Below are 16,252 nucleotides of genomic sequence, written 5' to 3'. Positions count from 1 at the left end.
ATTGGGGTTGTGCTCATGATGGTCTCCCAGCCTAGTAAGAAAAGGGCCGTGTCTTGAGCACTCGAGAATCTTGGTGGCCTCTCAGAGTCCTTTGGTGGCCCAGTGAATGCAGCAGCAGCCCCTTCCAAACACACCGCTGGGAACATGCGAAGCTGCAGCTCCATCGTGCCATCTGGCCTCTTGCCCAGGTCCTCCCCATATCTCACTGGTCCCTCTTGGTGGACTCCCCGGCCCACTCCCACCCAGGTGGGAACACGTGACTGGTGGCAGAGATGAATCTGAGGACAGTTGGTGAAAGGAGCTTCCTCCCGGCCTCAACTATTTCTGGAGGATGGCCCATACCCATTGGATCGGGTGATGGTTCGGAAGAGGTTGCTTAGGTCAGCAGAGGCCAGATGGCTTCCTGGATTCCTGGCAGGAAGCTCACTGTCAGGGGCCCAGCACAGTTCTGAGGACTTGCCAGATGACCCACACTCTGCCTTCGTCCAGGAATTCAGCCTCTTGGGAGCCTCTTCCTGGGCCTTTCCCACCTGGTGCTGCCCAGATATAGGGGTGTATCCAGCTCCCCTGGAGCTGCCAGGGTCCTGTGCTGCAAGCCTGTCTCTTTCCAGGGCCAGGAAGACAGTCTCCCTGGCCCGACTTCTCCTCCCCAGCCAGCTTGGTCTGGAAACAATGACTGTAGCAAGAAACTGCTTCTCACGGGCTTTTGGAAACCGCGGCGGGACATCCGCGAACAGCCTGTGCACAGGGCTGTGGCTCCAAGTCCAGGAGATGCTTCAGTGCTGGGAGGGCGGAGAGGAAGTGACAGAGACAATGGGCAGCTTTGTGTCTTCTCCCAGGAAGCTCTGCTCTGCGCTGCTTTTAGGGAAATTGACTCTGGGGGCAGCTCAGTCTGTTCCAAAGCAACAGCTTTATGTGATTATGTTAGTCGCAGGCTAGGACAAACCCACCCTTTCTACCTCATTAACAGCACCAGCAGGGACCAGCTATGCCACAGGGGGCTCTGTGCCCTAATTCATCGGGCAGGGACTGAGTGTAGGAAGTCGGAATAACAATGCATCTTGGAGCAGAAGCCATCTGTGGAGGGGGTGCGGCTTTGATGTGGGGCCCTGTCCTGATTAGGAATGATGCTCAGGGAGGTGCCATAAGCTGGGATGGCGTTTGGGATGCAGGTTTTTGCACCTGGGTCTGATGCGGTTTGATGGGGTTTAACACATGCAAACAGCAGCTTTTGTTCTGGAGGACAAAGGCCTCCCCATCTCGGGCCCAGGCTGAGACCCCGGTGGCACCCGTTTCCTCCCCGTCGCCTCTTGTCACTCTCCTCGTCGAAGTTTAATTAGGACAACGAGCTTTCACAGGCTCATTTCTCACTCCAGCAACTTTCTAACACTTCCTAACGAGGAGGCTGGAGCCTGAGGGCTGGGGAAAGGAGCCGGGCTATGGGGAAGGACAGGAGGACCGTTCGTGTGGAGGAGAGCTGACCGGGCAGGCACAAAGGAAGCGCCAAACCACACTGGCTCCTTGGGGACCCGGGAATTGATCTGGGAAGAAAAGAAAATAAAACAAACCCGAACTGGCCTTTGTTTTCTGGGTGGCCAGACAGTAATTTCCCCCAAATTCTTTATGGTTCCGGAAAAGAAAGCAAAGAATCAATCAGGGCTGACTTTGTGACTTTCAGAACTGGATCACACGAGCCCTTAACACCTTCTACTCCTCCAACTCACATGCAAGCTGTTCCCATCCACTGGGTTCTAAACAACCAGAGCCACGGAGACAGTCCCCAGCCTCTCAACCCACGCCTGCACTGACTTGGACGTAAGGAAGCACTCTTCCTTGTCTGGACAGTGGGAGTCCCATGTTACCGGTGCGATTCTGCTGGCTTCGATAGAGATGTTGGCTTCCTCCTGCTCAAAGGGCAGGAAGAAAAGGAGACAGGGATGGGGATTGCCTGTTTTAGTCAGTATGGTTCTAGATCTGCTACAGTAACAAACACCCCAAAAGTATCTTCAGACCCACAAAGGCCTATTTCTTCTGCTGCTACCTGTCCATAGTCAGTCAGCTAGGAACTCTGTGACAATCACCCCCACCGTGGGTCCTCAGCATGGTCCCTGATAGGCAACTCTGATGACTGGTTTGGCAGAGGGACAAAGATGGAGACAGTGTGTTGGCTCTTGAAGTGCCCTCAGGGAGGTCACCACATCAGTCTTGCTCGGATTTCATAAGCCAGAGAAAATTATACATGCATATCTAAAACCTGCACTGAGGAAAGCTATGTCCTCCCGTCAAGTCTCTACATGGTATAACCAGAAATAATTGGCTATTAGTACTAAAACCTTCCTGTTTTTGTTATTTATTGCTGTGTAACAAATCACTCCAAAACTCAGTGGCTTGAAACAGTAATTATTTATATTCTTACTCAGGAATCTGAGGTGATGCTGGATCAGGGTCTCTCTTGATGATGCTGTCAAGATGTTGGCTGGGGCTGCATCATCTGAAAGCTTGCCTGGGATGGACAGTTTGCTCCCAGATGGCACCTCACAGGGCTGCTGGCAGGACGCCTCAGTTCCTTACCATGTGGGTCTTTCCACTGGGCCACCTGAGAATATTCACGACATGACAGCTGGTTTTCCCAAAGCTAGTTACCCAAGAGGGAAAGAATCAGAGACAGAGACACAGAAAGAGAGAGAAAGAAACAAGGAAGAAACTACAGTGCCTTTTAGACTTAGTCTCGGAGTTACACCCCATCACTTCTGCTTTCTTCTGTTTGTGAAGATGGAGGTGTCAAGTCCGGCTCACAGTTAAGAGGAGGGGCATTAAGCTCTGCCTCTCAGAGGAGGAGTATCCAAGAATCATGTTTTCATAGCCCTTCACATGCTGGGTGAATTGGCCAGGAGCTCTGCAGCAGTCACCCCGCATTCACTCTTCGGCAGCCCAGACAGATTGGTGCTGGTGGCAGATTCTCAGTTTGAAGAGGAAGCAGCGGGAACATTAAATTTTAAAAATGACATCGTGCTGGTCGTTCAGAAAAGTTGTCAGTAAGGACAACAGTCTTGTATCAACTTCACCTACACAAACCCCGCAGCTAACTATTAGATCCTGGGGCCAGTCCGCAGGGCTGAGAGTCCACCAGGTCCAATGCAGCCCTCTTCACTTGTAGCTGGGCTTCTCCGTCCGTCCCTGTTGGTCACCAACAGGAGGAGGCTGAAGGGCATACCTTTCAAATCAGTCTCTTGACAAAAAGGGAAAATGAGAGAGAAAGAAGAGAAATGCTTCAGCCCATGAACTCTCCCTAATTTCTCTTGCTTACCCCAACTCACCTCTGCCACAGGCAGACTGTTGTAGTCAGGGGTCTTGGTCAGGGCGGCCAGAGAGGCCCCTTTGAGCAGAGGTGAATAGACAGCTGGTGTCCCTCACTAGCTAAGCATATATTGTACCAAGCATATAAGTTTCAAGGGCCTGGGGTTCAAATTTATGCTACTACAAAACTACAAACCTTTGAGCTACACGTCTGAGTTACACCAAACTCTGAGTTACAAATGAAAAACTTTCAAGGCCAAGGGCCTGCTGAACATCCTGGCCCATGTGAAACTCCCAGCAGAGACTCCAATCAACCAACCTAGAGTTGAAAGGAAGGAGCAAAAGCTCTGAGGGGAAACCCAGGAGAAAGTTAGCCAGTGGAGCCAAGGAAACAGGGCATGAGATGGGCAAGGCGCCTTGACCCAGAGGTTCTAGGCTTTGCCAGTCAGAAGGCCTCCAGATTCACCCTTCGGCAGCCCACACAGATCCTGCTGGTGGCAGATTCTCAATTTGGAGGGGAAGCAGCAGGAATAGTAAGTTTAAAAAATGATATTGTGTTGGTGGTTCAGGAAACTTGTCAGTAAGGACGATGGCCTTGCATCAATTTCTGTCTCCTTTATTTCTAAAATTGCTTGAGAGTGGCATCTTGGGTTCCTACTTCCCTTGGGATTCTGGCCTAGTTAGAGCCCAGGGCCCAGAGACCTCCTTCTGGGCCTCCTGTGGGTCTGAGCATAGGTAGGGAGGATACTGTGTTGTCCCCGGGGCAGGCAGGACCCAGAGAGGGCGGCAGGACCAGTGTGAGCTGGGGGACTGCTGGCCACGAGGGTGGCAGACTTACTTAAGTAGTCCCACTATTTACTTTTTGGTCAATAATTAGAAAGATTTTTGGGAAAAGTGAGCAGATGGAATTTGGTATAAATGAGAAAGGCTCGGGTGACTTACTGGATCAAGCAGACAAGTCCCATGAGAATCACTCTTCAGGGTACTGGGTGGTACTAGAGGCGGCCTAATCCCAGAAAGCCTTGTTTGTCCCGGAGAATCCTGGCCACACACGTGGCCAAAAGCCTTAAGGCTGTGTGCTGCCTTCCTTGACCAGAGTGGGTGGGAAGCAGGGCACCTGGACAGAGCCAGCGAAACTGAGGCCAGCTCCTTCCCTGGGAGTGCTCTTCAGTTTTTTAATTAGTTTTTCCTCCCTTTCCTGTTGCTGGAACATGGTGACTCCTTTCGGGAGCAATCGAGGCTTTGTCTTCCATGGTGAGATTACACCCCTTATTGATGTGCAAAATGTGTTCAACGGGCTCCTGGTGACAAGGCTGGCTGATATAATCTCGCTGGAAAGGGATCTGGCAGAATTTACCAAAGATACACATACTGAATGCCTCAGGAATTCCATTCTTACCCAAAAGAAAAAAAGTGCTTACGCTTACCCAAAGATATGAACCAGAGCGTTCACATCACCAGTAGATGTGGACAACAATGTTCACAGCAGCTTTCCTCCTAAGAACCGGGACATACACAATTGACCATAAAAGGTAGCATGGATTAAGGGTGGTATATCCACGCAAAGGAAAACTACTCTGAAATGAAGATACCAGAACCCAGGCAAAGTGGATGGACAGATTGGACAGGTAGCTTTGAGAGAAAGAGGTTGGACAGAAAGATGTGTTCTGTGTGAAATCCAGGGACAGGCAAAACCTCTCCAGGGGATAGAAATCAGGATGGAGGCTCTCTTGGGTGGGGTGATGACCAGAAGGGGTTATGAGCTTTCAGGGATCAAAGATGCTGCTTTTTATTCTCAAGAGTGGTTGCCCAGATATATACCCAGGTGAAAAATTCATCAAGATATCCTTTTCTGATGTGTGCATACCACCGTATGTGTGCTCTGCCTAGAAAGAAAGATAGTTCAGGTAGTAACCAGGTTTTCTGCATGTTCTGGCTCTTTCTGGAGCTTTCAGAGATGTCTCCTCTACAATGAAGAATCAATCATTCCATCAAAAACAGTACAGATGTCACTTTCCCTCCTAGACTTTAAGAGTCTTTTCACGAAAAAATCATCTAGGGGAGTAAACTCTAATAGCAGAACTTTGTCCCTCTGAGGAGACGTGCCCTCCCCCCCGCCCTCCCCCCCCCCGTGTCAAGGTTTGTGCAGCAAATAGTTTCAACTTTCAGATGTCATCCTTCAAGCAAAGAGTTCTTATTATGTTCTAATTACCTTGGCTGTTGGAAACAGGAAACGAATAGCTGAGCTATTGAACTTGGGAAAAAAAAGAAGAGAACCACTTCCTACCAATATTTTTACTCTCAGAAAGATCAATGCTTAGTCCCCTCAGAGCTATTAGGTACATTGAAAACCTGTCTAATTATATATTTTAGCAGGAAATCAGAGAAAGGACCCAGAAAGTGCAGCTTCATTCTTTTGGATAAATAAAAGTGAATGTGTGGTGTAAGCTATAAATAAACAAATCTTGTATTTTAAAATGTTTAATCACATATTTGCTTAAGGAATTTCTGCACATCATGGTAAAAATAATGTATGTCTTACATTTTCCTCTGAAATATGTGAACATATAAATAAATAGAAAACATTCCATTCAAAAAATTGTGTATGAATTCTGGTCAGTAGGGTTCCTTTTTCTTCATGAATTTTTATGATTTGTATGAGCAATCTAGGCAAAGGAACATTGTGAAAGAGATCGTAGTGACAGAAAAATTTCAGAAATAGGAGGACTTGTCTCTCTGCTGAGGGCTTTATATCACAGCCATTGACCTCCTACCCCCACTTCTGCTGCAGAGTTTTCTCTGTGGGGAATGGTGAAAAGTGAATCCCACTGATTTCTCATTGTTCTTGTAAAATATATGTTACGCCTACGAGCCTAGAGAATGGGTCCCCCATCAGAAGCATTTCCCTGTCGTTCCGCTGCCAACCTCTGTGACACTGGATACTACATGAAAACTAAGAAAGCAAGCAAGATCGACATGAAAACGCTGGGAAACAAAATCTGTATATTTTATTTCAAAGGAAATATCTTCATGAATGTATCTCCTTGGCCCTTTGGAGACACACTGAACGTAGCGTACTTTTAATCAAGTAAATTAAACTTGTTTTAAAACAAAATGAAGCAGCTGAATTGCATCCTGCTAAAGAGATTAGCTTCGATGACTAGAAGCACATCAGGTCTCTGGAAACACAACACTGGGCAGGGAATAATTAACAGTACTCCCACCATTTTAAGGAAATTGTCTGCAAGCCAATAGAATCCTTTATCAACATTAAGTAAAAGAACTCATTTTTAACGTGTCAGTTAAGTGCAGATTCCCAATCACTTTCGTGCAAAGGGTAGTCTTAAGAATGGCTTTACCTGGTTTTCTATCCCTCTCAAAACATATCTGTATCTTTAAGCAAAAGTTAATGGCTTTCATTAAAATGTATTTAAAATGATTATTGCTATTTGCAATAGCTTAGTGGTCATGCAGTTCCCACCTTTCTGTAAAAAGCGTGCATTTCTTAATTTGTTTCCCCAGTTCCTCATCTAAAGGGCCTACAAGTTGCTTAGATTTGTTCTTCATATTCACATGTAAATAATTGAACTCATGACACAAGAATTAGCACACAGACATTGTTGGGGTTTTTTTGCTGGGGTGAAAAAAAGATATGTTCATACAACTATCTTAGAGACAAAGAGAAATCAGTGGATGTGGGAAATGGCCTGTTCTGTAGACAAGTAACTGTCGTTAGGACGTCCCTTTTTATCTCAGCATGGCCTGAACTGGCAGCTCCAGCATCTCCTGGGAGCTTGTTAGGAAAATGCTGCATCAGGCCTGACTCCACTACTAACTCAGGATCTGCATCTCAGGGCACCACCGTACACACGAGGGTTTGAGAAGATATGGGGTGGCTACTATATATCCCATCTGGGCATCGTAAGTGAGGAGCCAGCAAAGACCTTATATTTCATCAAGATAAAGTTAAAAGATGTTAACAAAGGTGGGATATTACCTTCAAAAAGTTACACTGGTCTTTGGACCCGCATCTGCCTTTGGATGGCCCCCGGCTGTCCACACTGAACAGTCATCCTGTTCTCTCGACAAGGAGGCGTGAGGCTGTCAGTTCCACATCCTGACCCTACACACCTGCCTCAACTTGCGCCTCCAAACTGTCCCAAGTTACATTCCTTTCTGTGGCTGCTGGAGCTGCCACAGTGTAAAGATAAAAGAAGGAACCCAAGGTTTTCTTACAGAAAGTCAATGTTTTTTGGAGCAAATGTGGGAACACTGGGTTTCATGGGTCTCCAAGGGGAGCCGTCCACAGCTGCGCGCCCCGACTGATGCGATGCCAAGCGTCTGCCTGCTCTCTTGGACACACAGCCAGCATTCTTATCTGGTAGATGCTTCAGGAAGGCGAGAGCAGGCCGGGGGCAGGAGGTTAGGTTCCCAGCCTCCCATCCCTGAGCCCTAGTCCTTCTGCTCTGTCCCATGGAACGCTGCTTCTCAGCTATGCAGTCCTCACCTGCGCGGTCCTTCCGTACAGACGCAGGGCTCCCTCGGCCCTGTGGCTGCAGCCCACGGCAAAGCCTGATGAAACAAGGCCACACGGAGCTTTGGGCGGGCTGGCCTTCCACAGGCAGGGGTGTGACTAGGCCTCGAGAGCCCCCTCTCCACTGTGGGCCCAGAGAGGCCCCCCTGGATAACATGTTCCAGGTGTTCAGTCTCAAAACAAAGAAGCTTTTCTCTGTTGCCTGAGAATGAGGAGTCCTCACTAGTTGCATACAGTTTTTCCAAGATGGTAATATTTGGTTACAGTGAGATCTGTTATTTCACAGGAAACCCAGCAGAGGTGCCCGTAATTTGATTCATGTAGTAACTGGGAAAACTCAAAGCAGGGAGCTAGGGGGAGTGGAAGACCCCACCTCACTAATGCAGCGATCGGTGGGGTCAGTGTTTAACCCTCTGGGCAGAACTTCACAAGAGCCTGTGGGTTCCCAGCCACCTCTGAGGTCGGGGTTGCCATGGAAGTTTTGCTGGCGTTACTCTAAGTATAACACCCCAAACAGATTCCGTGACCTGCATTATATTATTCTTCTGATTGCTCGTGTGGAGCTCCAAAGCCCAAGCAAATAGCATTATGAAACAGAACTAAATCAACATTTAAGTGTCAAAAGTCAATTGCTACAAATATGTCGAGGGTGCTATAGTATTTGGTACCTGTAGAACATAATTTTATAAAGTATCCAAGGGGAGTTGAAATAATGCCTTATGTTTTCCTAAGCATATTAATTCATACCTTTCGACAAATTTTTATTTAATGTACTATACTACAATGTTAATTAAATCTATGACTTATGTATATGAATGGCTTACATATAATTTATTGGAACATATTTTATCTAAAATCAAAAGCACTAAGAAACCCATACATGTAATGTGAGAGTGCTTAAAGTTGTTTATCAGCGCCCAGATCTGCTGATGTATTTACTTAAGCCTCTTAAAGAGTCGGTTCCTGCTGTCCAGGGCCAGGCAGCGAAATGCTGCAAGAGGGAGACCCTTTCTGGAACAGATCCACAAACCCTCAAGTTCGCTCTTGCTCCCAATTCCAGAGGTACCCATAGCTGGTTTCTCAGATCCAGAACTGGGACAACATCTGGAGATTTTAAGCTGTTTGAGTGACAGATATTTTGGTAAACTCACAGTTCTAATGATTATGTCTTTGTTTCTCATTCTTTTGAGCCCATTTGTGGAAGAACTAGGACTGATGAGTGGCGGGGCTTCCTAGCGACCCCCAGTCACCAGTCTGGGGGACAGGAGAGGAAGTTAGGGTTGGGGTGGCACCCATGGGTGTTTGGGAAGAGGACGGAAGCCACAGACGTGAGGACCTTGAGTTATTGAAGACTGTCAGTTCCATGGTCCCCCCAGTAGGCACTCTCCATGCTCCCACCTCCACCCTGGTCCCCAGGTAGGCACTCTCCATGCTGGATGCCAACACATACCACATCGGTCTGGTCACATTTATCAGGTCACAAAGTTGTTGTTTGGAAAATACTTGGCTGATGACAGCTGAGATGTGCTTTGGTCCATTTGTGTTGGACCCGGCTTCCCAGAATTATATACTGTAACAGGTGTAGCCTGGTTGGTATAAATAAAATAGAAGTACTCAATAAAATCATCACATGCCACCCTCTCCCCATCTCTTTTTCCTAGGTTTTAATATCTTTTCCCTTTCCTCCACTAGAGTTGTTTCAAACTAAACTCAAGTTTCCCTGTCCCACTTATACTTTTGGTAAAGCCCTGGACTTTTCTGTTCTCTAACTTGTAACATGGGCTGAATACACTAATCATTTATATTTATAGTGTGTGATTATCTATCAGTATTAACTTGTTAAAATTAATAATCATTTAAAAATAATTAGTAAAATATTTATATACTTTACATTTTCATTTTTCCAACTTTATAAAAATGTGAAAACCATTAAAAGGATAAATAAACTTAATGGAAATATTTATAATACTATATTTTAATAACTTTTAAATATGTTCACTTTCCTCATCTTTAAAATGATAGGCTGCCCCTAAAACGTTATGTTCAAAGATTCGGGTTGTGAGTCTCTTTTCAGTCAGCACGCTTCAGGATAAATATAGATAGATCCATTTTTTTCCTACTTGAATTATGAAAAGTTTTAAACATACAAAAAAAGTGAAAGAGTAATATAAGGAATAATTGTTGACTCCTCACATAGATCCTGTGCCTATAAGCATTTGCCACATTTGCTTTATCTCTGGGTCCTTGTAAACCGTTTGAAATTAAGTTGCAGACATCATGATTCTTTCCTCCTGAAGACCTCCGCATGTCTTTCCTAGAGACTAAGGACATTCTCCCGCATGACACAATCCAAGAGTCACCCTTGAGAGAATGAACGATACTGAGATACCTTAACTCTAGCACCTGTGATGCTGATCATCTGAGAAGACACACTGTGTCTTGCTCGTCTCTTTTCATCTGCAACAGCCACCCTTCCTCTTTGTGCCTTGGTTTCCCCATCTGGGGAGAGTGGCAGACTCTCCCTGTAGCTTTGTTGAGAGGATCCACTCTACTCTGATATCAGCAAAGTGCTTAGGACAGCGTCTGGCGCGCGGTGCGCATGAGTGAAGGCGGAGTTTGGAAAAGCGTGTCCTTAGCCGGATGCAGGTGCCTTTCCAACAGCCTCTGTGCAGAGACCTCCGTATATACACGGCGAGGTTCACTGAAGGCTCTGTGTTACATGGAGACCACCCGCTGTTTCTGCATGTCCAGCAAAGGGACTATGTGGTAGCTCTGGGGACCCCGGGGTCATTTCGGGGGCCGCCTTGCTCCCTTCGTCACGTACAGCGTGCAGCCCCGTGCATACTGAGTGGGCAGCACTACCCCAGTCGTCGACTCTCATCGCCCCACGATACACCCCTGAGAAACACGCAGGTAAACGTGACACGGAGAGCTGGCCGAATACGATTCATCATGTTCATTCATCAAGTTCATCACCCCTGTCTGCCTGTTGCTAGGTTGACTGTACTTTCTCTTGAATGGCAAATAAGAAAGCTTTTTATTTTAAATGACAGCTGGGGGGAGAATCAAGTTGCTAATTTCCCTGAGATGCATTAGAGTATGATAACAGAGAGAGGCTGGAGACCAAGAGTCATTTTCTTTGAAAGATCTAAGTCATTTAAAGAAAGTCATTCTTTAAATGACTTAGATCTGATCTTCTGAGTTTCAAGGTCCTATTTAAAACAGAAAGTAGAAGGGTGGAGGAGGAAGGAGACATGGTGAGATTCAAGTGGTTAGTGGCCCAGAATACATCGCTCCCTGGGACTCAGAGACTATTTGCAGCAGCTTTTGAAATGCCCGTTAACACTGGTCCAAGTCATCAGAAGTCACCAGGAAATGGAACTTCCCTTTCAGCGGCAGTGGCGGACTCATTCTGGGGCTTTTGCCCGAGAAGGAGAAGGAGGTGGAGTCTCTTGTTTGCTCTGGACGTCTCATCAAAAGCCCAGCAGGCTCCAGTTGGTTTGTCCATCTGTTTTGTTACTGACCTAATTTGTAACTTCAGGCAAATGAGTCTCAGATTTTTCATGTACTAAATAAAGGATGAGGGTGAAGTGTCTCCTGCTTTCCCTCCTCCAAAGGTCTTTTTGAGCTCTAAAATTCTATAACCAGAATCACAGCTGACTTGTTTTCTATTTATTTTGATATTTTATTGTTTCCCACTGTAGTCATTTCAGAAAATGTATAACATTTTAAATAGCTAATGATCATGGAAATCAGTGAGTATTATCCAGAAGCTTGGTCTGCTTGTGCTCCTAAAGGTTGCAACAAAACTGGTATTGCTTGTGGGGGTTGCCGCTGGTAGCCACTAGGAACTGGTCATATAGTTTTGAGAAAGTAACTTAGTGATATATATCAGGGATTAGAAAACATTACATGCAGTCTGAATAATAGCCCCTTTGGGAATTTATCTTAAGGTAACAAAAAAAATAATAATGTATGTCTGAAGGTATTCATTATAGTAGTGGAAAAACTAAAAATTATATATATATATCTCAATAGGTCCAATTTATACTATTATATCCAGGGATTAAAAATTATGTAAATGCTAGAAATAGGGGAAGTATTCATGATACAATGTTTTTTGAAATAGAAGACAACAAAGGCAAATATATGTGATTACAATTATGTAAGTATATGTAAAGGAGTAGGAAAAATAGAAGTTGCTTGTGTAAGGTAGTAAAATTGTGAACGTAGAGTAGACAAAAATAGAAGTAATTAGAGTAAAGTAGTGAAATTATGAGTGTACTTGTTTTTATTCATGCATTCTTACCCTTTATTGTTTCAGAAACTTTAAAACAAATTGCTAGTTTTGTTCCAGGTTCGGTTCACAATTCAATTTAAAGTCATGCATTAGGAGAGTTATTTACTTTTTAACATACCCAGCAAGAAGGAGCGTAAAAACAAAAACAAAGAAAGTCAGGGCCACGTCGCTGACAGACTCTGACCGAGCCTGTTTTGCCAATATTTGGTCCACTCTGAGTTGCCACAAGGGGTGGCAAGCAAGCCAACTTTGGATCAGACTGAACCTGAGTCTGAGCCTCCGTCCCAGCCTGGACCTTTCTCAGCTGGGTGGCCTGTTTGACCCAAGCTTCAGTTTCTCCATCTGTGCTATGGGAGAATGGTTCCTGCCTGTGCAGGGCAGGAGTGGAGTTGATGATCACGGGCCTGGTGAGTGCGAACCCAATAAATAACAGCTTCCCTTTTATTAGAAATTTTTTAAAATTGTATTTTTGTAACATTTATCACATACAGTTACAAGTTTTTTCTTTTTTTTTTTTACATTTGTTATTTTTTAATTGGAGAAAAATTGCTTTACAATGTTGTGTTGGTTTCTAACATATGATGACGTGAATCAGCCGTGATCATACATATATCCCCTCGCTCTTGAGCCTCCTCCCTCCCCCTCCCCCACCTCTCTAGCGCATCACCGAGCCCCAGGCTGGATGCCCTGGGTTATACAGCAGCCTCCCCCCAGCTAGATCTTAACACATGGTGGTAATATGAATGTCCATGCTACTTTCCCCATTTGTCCCACTCTCTCCTTGCCCCCTGTGACCACAAGTCCATTCTCTACATCTGTGTCTCCACTCCTTCCTGACAAATAGGCTCATTAATACCATTTTCTAGATTCCATATATATGTGTTAATATATGATTTTTTCTCTTTCTGACTTATTTCAATCTGTATAACAGGCTCTAGGTTCATCCACTTCACTAGAACTGACTCAACCTCATTGTTTCTTTGTGGCTGAGTAACATTTCCATTGGATATATGAACTGCATCTTCTTTATCCATTCATTTGCAGATGGACATCTAGGCTGATTCTATGTCCTGGCTATTATAAATAGTGCTGTGGTGAACACTGGGGTATATGTGTCTTCTAGCCTTGTGGTTTTCTCAGGATATATGCCCAGTAGTTGGATTGTGGGATTGTATGGTAGGTTTATTTCTAGTTCTTTGAAGTATCTCCATACTGTTCTCCATAGTGGCTATATCAGTCTACATTCCCACGAATAGTATAGGAGAGTTCCTTTTTCTCCACATCCTCTCCAGCATTTATTGTCTGTAGATTTTTTGATGATGGCCACAGATTATTTTTCTTATGATGAGAACTTTTAAGACCTACTATCTTATGCACATTCAAGTATGCAATACAGTATTTTTAACTATAGTCACCATACTGTACATTACAGGACTTATTATTTTATTATTGGAAGTTTGTAACTTTTGACCACCTTCATCCATTTCACCCAATTACCTTCTGCCTCTGGATACCACCAATCTGTTCTCTGTATTTGTGAGTACAGGCTCTTTGGTTGTTGTTGTTTTTAGATTCCACACATCAGTGAGATCATGTCTTTACCTTTCTCTGTCTGACTTACTTCATTTAACATAATGCCCTCAAGATGTATCCATGTTGTCTCAAATAACAAGATTTCTTTCTTTTTGGCTGAATAATTTTCCTATGTGTATGCTATATATTCACACACAGCTTTTGAAGATGTTTATTTTTCTCTTTATTATCATTTGAAAAAATAAATATATTAATATGCACAGCAGATGGTAGGAAACATTGTTTAGTTATAAAACATCATAATGATAACCACTCACAAAGACAGGTTCCTGCCCTGCCCAGCGCTTTCCCCCTCCCCACCACTGCCCACCCACGCAAGGAGACTCGTTCTCTTCTTAATTTCAAAATAAGAAACGTACACATGTCTTAACCACATTGGAAGTCATTGCAAATCATTCCAAAATATCAATTCCTGGAGCTGATAGAAAGAAGCCTTTTCTGAATAAGTCAACTTCAGGAAAATGAGCAACTTCTCAGTTGAACAATGTGTCATTTTGTTCTTTACGCATTGGATTAAGATGTTGTTGTTCAGTCTCTGAGTTATGTCCAATTCTTTGCAACGCCATGTACTGCAGCACACCAGGCATCTCTGTCCTTCACTGTCTCCTGGAGTTTGCTCAAACTCATGTCCATTGAGTTGATAATACCATCCAACCATCTCATCCTCTGTTGCCCCCTTCTCCTCCTGCCCTCAATCTTTCCCAGCATCAGGGTCTTTTCCAATAAGTTGGCTCTTTGCGTTAGGTGGCCAAAGTATTGGGGTTTCAGCTTCAGTCCTTCCAGTGAATATTCAGGACTGATTTTCTTTAGGATTGACTGGTTTGATCTCCTTGCAGTCCAAAGGACTCTCAAGAGTCTTCTCTAGCACCACAGTTTGAAAGCATCAATTCTTCAGTGCTCAGCCTTCTTTACAGTCCAACTTTCACATCCGTACATGACTACTGGAAAACCATAGCTTTTATACAGACCTTTGTTGGCAAAATGAAGTCTCTGCTTTTTAATATGCTATCTAGGTTTGTCATCAGTTTTTTTCCAAGGAGCAATCCTCTCTTAATTTTGTGGCTGCAGTCACCATCTGCAGTGATTTTGGAGCCCAGGAAAATAAAGTCTATCACTGCTGGATTAAAGTATCCTAGGTAAATGAGAAGTTATTCTGGTTAAAGTCTTGAACTTAACCTAACAATGAACCAAAAAACCAGCACAGTCTTATAATTCTTGATGTCTTTCTGAAATATCCCATCGTGAGTTTGGACGTGTCCAGGTTTCTGCTCCTTGAGAGCGTTGTGAAGCACAAGGTCACAGTCAGCTGCCCTGGCCCCTCACACCTCTCTCTTCTCCTGTTCTTGATGATGTCAGAGGGCCTCCCTGAGCTGCTGGAATCAGACAGCTGTGACCTGAGTTCCTTCAAGGACAAGTCTTGATCAGTAGATGGAACCCTCTGAAGAGACTCCACATGACCTTGGGAAAACAGTCCTAAATGATCTAGGGACAATGGTTAAGTGAAGCTTGGGTCTTGTCCAGATTTGAAGGCTAAACAGCTCTTCAGTAGGTGAGATTCCAGAGGAGCACATTATACAGGGTGTGAACAACATACTACACAGTTATCAGCTGAGGCCACAAAACCATTCTTTAAAAACACTGCCCTCCCACTACTATTCAACATAGTTTTGGAAGTTTTAGCCACAGCAATCAGAGAAGAAAAAGAAATAAAAGGAATCCAGATTGGAAAAGAAGAAGTAAAACTCTCACTGTTTGCAGATGACATGATCCTCTGCATAGAAAAAACCCTAAAGACTCCACCAGAAAACTACTAGAGCTAATCAATGAATATAGTAAAGTTGCAGGATATAAAATTAACACACAGAAATCTCTTGCATTCCTATACACTAACAACGAGAAAACAGAAAGAGAAATTAAGGAAACAATTTCATTCACCATTGCAATGAAAAAAATAAAATACTTAGGAATAAATCTACCTAAGGAAACAAAAGACCTATATATAGAAAACTATAAAACACTGATGAAAGAAATCAAAGATGGCACAAATAGATGGAGAAGTATACCATGTTCATGGATCAGAAGAATCAATATAGTGAAAATGCATACACTGCCCAAAGCAATCTATAGATTCAGCGCAATCTCTATCAACCTACCAATGGTATTTTTCAGAGAACTAGAACACATAATTTCACAATTTGTATGGAAATACAAAAAACCTCGAATAGCCAAAGCAATCTTGAGAAAGAAGAATGGAACTGGAGGAATCAACCTGCCTGACTTCAGACTATATTACAAAGCTACAGTCATCAAGACAGTATGGTACTGGCACAAAGACAGAAATATAGATCAATGGAACAAAATAAAAAGCCCAGAGATAAATCCACGCACCTATGGACACCTTATCTGTGACAAAGGAGGCAAGACTATACAATGGAGAAAAGACAATCTGTTTAACAAGTGGTGCTGGGAAAACTTGTCAACCACCTGTAAAAGAATGAAACTAAAACACTTCCTAACACCATACACAC

Source organism: Giraffa tippelskirchi, chromosome 12 (genome assembly GCF_054371585.1).
Source record: "Giraffa tippelskirchi isolate mGirTip1 chromosome 12, T2T-mGirTip1v1.2.pri, whole genome shotgun sequence".
Lineage (NCBI taxonomy): Eukaryota > Metazoa > Chordata > Mammalia > Artiodactyla > Giraffidae > Giraffa > Giraffa tippelskirchi.
Note: the sequence above shows the minus strand (reverse complement) of the source record.